At 35.4% G+C, this 4755-nt stretch overlaps 1 long non-coding RNA gene across 3 annotated transcripts; it reads left to right on the top strand.

Moving 5' to 3' along the window:
• The first annotated feature begins 292 nt into the window (after positions 1-292).
• LOC149535659 (uncharacterized) lies at positions 293-1771 on the top strand. 3 transcript variants are annotated; one of them, XR_016356919.1, is made up of 3 exons: positions 314-541; positions 775-1153; positions 1388-1771. It is a non-coding gene; the product is annotated as an uncharacterized LOC149535659 (long non-coding RNA). The 3 variants fall into 3 exon arrangements; XR_016356917.1 differs by having other exon boundaries at positions 315-541; positions 1043-1153; XR_016356918.1 differs by lacking the exon at positions 1388-1771 and having other exon boundaries at positions 293-541; positions 775-1173.
• The last annotated feature ends 2984 nt before the right edge of the window (positions 1772-4755 follow it).

Here is a 4755-nt window from a genome sequence, read left to right as displayed (position 1 = left end):
CATTTTTCCTCCTTTCCCTCTTTAAGCACGTCATTTTATAACTTAATGACCATGACATATGAAAAAGTCTATCAACCTTTATTTTTTCATGAAGAATAGAAAATATTCAATGATCTATAATGATATCATTAATATTTTCTTTTTACAACTAAGACTTATACAAAAAATAAAGGGAAAGTTTATTAAAATAATTAATAAACTTACACATATGCTATAATACCTAAGTCCATATGAAAAATGGCAAATAAACTCTCGGCTTGTAAAAAATGAGGCCAAAGTGATTGGACTTCAAAACTTAAGTAAAATGATTGAGGGTATTGTATTTACCATTTACAACCCTAAAGTTGATCATTCCGCATTTGCATTTGCTTGGAGAGGACTTGCGGCTAGGGTTTGATAGTCGGCTTGAGGTCGGCATTTTTTCCTTTTTGTTGGGCACATTTTTGTTGCAGCCACCATGTTTGAAGGTTATCTTGGCGATTGCTTCTTGTTGGCAATTCATTTTGAGCTGCCATGGTCTTCTCTGCTTTGCTTGTTGGAGGTAATACATTTCATCTCTGTTATTTTCCAATCGCTATTTTGGAAACCTCCATGTGTGAAAAGATTTTGAATCCGTTATGAGATCTCGCTGTTCATTCTACTTGCTAAGAATATATATTTTAAACCACCATGATTTGAAGGTTATATATCTGTTATGTTTTTACTTGCTCAAATTCATTTCGAGCCACCATTTATATTTTTTGTTTGATACAAAGATTTTTTGTTGTTTGAAAGTCTCCATTATTGGAAACATTTGGAGTTTTAGCCGACATAGCATTTCTAACCCTTCTGCTGGAAATACGGGTTTTAACTCTCCTCTATTCTTGCTTATTGATTTGAGGTCTTGGGTACATTTCGGTGATAACTAGTGTTGAAGCTGAGCCGCCATGAAAATTTGTTGTTTCTCTATAAGTTGGACATATTTAATGCTTGTGCCATGACTTTTATTTTTGTTGGGCTCATCTTTTTGAATGAAGACATAACTTGGGTTTTCTCTTTCAAGGCTGCCATGCTTGGGGTTCCTGTGCATTTCTATGGGACCGCCATGCTTGATCATTTTGTTGTTTCTCCAAGATTTAAATGTCAATTCTCTTTGAAGGCTACCATAATAAAGGTTTGCTTGAAATTTACTTTTATCTGAGCCACCATGGTTTGAAGTTTATCTTTGTGATTACTTCTTGCTGAAACTCATTTTATTATTAGTACGTTTAGCTTGTAGCTGCAGTAGATTTTTTGATCTGCTACTATAATCTGTTTGCAAGAAAATGTAATCTACTTTGAATACGCCTAGATTTTGAGGTTTTCACGTCCTCCATGCACTAGATTTAACTTTACTGTTTGAACGAAGGTCTGCATTTTTCCTTTAAAGGCCACCATGCTTGGGGAAATCTGTGTATTTAAAGAACTTTGAAATTGCCATATTTGGATAGAGTTGTTTGTTTTATGAGGCTGTGTGAGTTTCTTTGCATCCAATGCATGGTTGTGCATTGATGGTGACTGCTGCTCCTCCTTTTCCTTTTCAAATGTTGTCACTTTCTTTCCATGCATTTTATTTCTTGTAATTCACAATTAAAAGGAATTACCAATCATATTTCTAAATGTACTGTACAAAGCCGCCAAAGTTGAAATAAATGTTTCACCTGAAGTTACCATTGTCTTACTGTTGTTTTTGTGATATTCTGGGCACATCTTTTATTTAGAAATAGCATGGTCAACATGATTGATTTGCTCTTACTCTAAAACCAACATTTGGGAGCTACTAGCATATTCACTTTAAGCCACCATAGTTGATATGACTTGTTCAGCTATAGCTATCTTATGAAGTTGACATTTTCAAAAGCTACTAGAAGCCGCCATTTTTGAAATTAATGCTGGAAACCACCATGATATATAAATGTTTTACTGTTGACATTATATCTAATATATTTCATAGTGCTAAAAATGATTACTTTTCTTCTTGGAAACAGAGTGTTTTATGCAGTGTTAGGGGACTCGGAGTTGCCTCTGACTCGAAAAGGTCAAAATCGGACTCGGACTCAGACTCGGTGACCGGACTTGGCAAGGACTCGAAAAAATGAAAAACTCATGAAATCCAAATATTTTTAAGGATTTTAAGATTGTTTCTTGCATCTTTTAGTCAATTAACATCAAATACACAATAATTGATATAAATAGAACCTACTTAATACACATACACAATTTTGCATAGATCATATAAGTATAAAAGTGAATTTTTGAAGGAAAAAAATTGAATAAACACAATATAAAGTTATAAACTATAAAGTAATAAACATAGTGTCACTCCAATATCAAAGACTCAAATGTCTACAATATTCATGGATTACAAAATCCATGGTATCAAATTTAAAGGTTCAAAACATATATCAAAATAACAACTAGAGCCATCCTCTATGTCCTCCTACAAGTGCGCCTAAGATAAGTCATGGAAGACTCTAGAGCCATCCTCTCTGTCTGTGTCTGAGGCTGACACTGAACCTCCTCCTCATCCTCATCATCATCATCCTCCTCACGCATATAATCCTCGTCATCAGCCTCGGATCCATCACTCCTAGCCTCAGGGTCCACTCTGTTTCCTCGTGCTCTAGCCTCCTCAACTGCCATCACTACTGCCTCAGCCTCTCGATCCACTTGATCTACCCACTCCACATCTTCATCACTGAAGACAGGATCATCCACCTCTGTGTTCCACTCTGCATGAGGATCAACATTCTCTAATACAATCAAAGTTGTATCAGTGCCAAGGATCTGTTTATGGCGAAGGCGAAGGTTGTAGTGAACAAAGACAAGATCAATTTAATTTTTGCACTGCCAACCTATTGGGCTTCTTTGAGTGTATGTGCTCAAAAAGACTTCAATTACGTTCACATTCTGATGCACTAGATGGCTGACTCAAGATGCGAATCGCAATCCTCTGTAAATTTGGCACCTTTGTGCCAAGAATCTCCCACCATACATCTGAAACAAGAAATTTTTGAATCATATCAATAACTTTGAATTTATCAAATTAAGATGGTAATAGAATTACTATTACAAATTAGGATGTAGAAATTAGAATCAAAGATTTTTAGTGTTTACCAGGCATCAATGCTGTCCTATTTCTTTTGCACAACTCTCGTACAAATAAGTCCCCTTGAGCTTTCTTAAATAGATCAATCTCACGGACTATATCTATGCTAACTGCTGAATTAGGTGACATTCTTTCTATAACATCATAGAGGCCACTCCACACCTCATCATCAGCCTTGAAATGTGGATTGAACTGGTATGCTGGATTAAGGAAGTAGGCCGCTGCATGTATAGGCCTGTGAAGTAGATTGTGCCATCGTCTATCAATGACATCCCATATAGGCCCATACCTATCTCGATTCCCTGCAAAAAAAGTGTGAATGGCATCCTTCACCCTATCCATGCCCTCATAAATGTAGCCCATTGAGGGCTTCTCTCCATCAGTCGTTCGTAGGAGAACAATAAGCGGCTTTACAAACTGCAATCATTATGAAAGTTGGAAAAGAAATAATCAGCTTTAAGTTTTTTCTTTAAAAAATGAAAAATAATTTATAACATAATTTCATAAACAAAATAAAGTTGAAATGAGGAAAAAAATAAAAATTCCCTTCACAATATCAGCAATAGGTGTCCAAAAAGAGGGCTCGTCAAAAATATGATCAGTTGTAACAATCCCTGCAGTGGTCTTTGCATATGAGGATGCAATCCCTCTAGTGACACCTGGACGAGACAACTCCCTTTGCTCATTGTGTTTCCTCATGAGGTTGAGGACCCGTGTATGATTATATATGAATTTTCATACACTCCTTCCTCGCTCTATAACTATTTTGATCCAAGGGAGTTTACCAAGATCCTCTAACATGAGGTCAATGCAATGAGCGGCACAAGGGGTCCAAAATAGGTGAGGGTGTCTGTCCATAAGAAGCTTTCCTACAGCAACATAATTTGTTGCATTATCAGTAACTATTTGCACCACATTCTCCTCACCTACATCCTTTATCACTTCATCCATTATCCCACAAAGATATTCAACATTCTTTATTTTTTCCGAGGCATTAATGGATTTCAAAAAAATCGTGGCACCTAAAGAAAAAGAAAAAAATTAGTATAATGATTAATGATGAATCATAATTTATAAATTAAAAATTTATAAACTTAATAACTTAAGTACAAGTTCTACTTCTAAATTTTTAATGTCTAAGACTCTAAGTACAATTACAGTTTACCTGATGAAGAAACAAGAAAGTTGAGTGTTCTACTCCTTCTATCAGTCCAACCATCAGTCATGATGGTGCAACCTTTTTTCTTCCACACCTCATGCTGCTCTGTGATTTCAACTTGTACATCAGCCACCCTTTGGTTCAAAATAGGGCCTCCTAGCTCTTCAGAACTAGGGGCTTTGAACCCCGGACCACAAACAACAACATCATCGATTCCAATTTTCCAATAAGGGGACCTAAAACAAATAGAATAAAATTTAAAGTTAAACAAATTAGTATATTATAAATAAATTTGAAAATAAAATACAAATTAAAACAAACAAAATAAACATATTATTGAAAGCTGAAAGTTGAAAGCTGAAACTTGTAACTTTGAAAGCAAGAGAAGACTTAAATTTAAATTTACATAAATAATTACCTTGTTGCATTGAATGAAATGTTGTTGTAGATGAAGAAGTCCCCAAGTGCC

Source organism: Cupressus sempervirens, chromosome 10 (genome assembly GCF_028749045.1).
Source record: "Cupressus sempervirens isolate cs-2001-9-10 chromosome 10, ASM2874904v1, whole genome shotgun sequence".
NCBI classification, from domain to species: Eukaryota; Viridiplantae; Streptophyta; class Pinopsida; order Cupressales; family Cupressaceae; genus Cupressus; species Cupressus sempervirens.
This window is presented reverse-complemented; position numbering and strand designations above follow the sequence as displayed.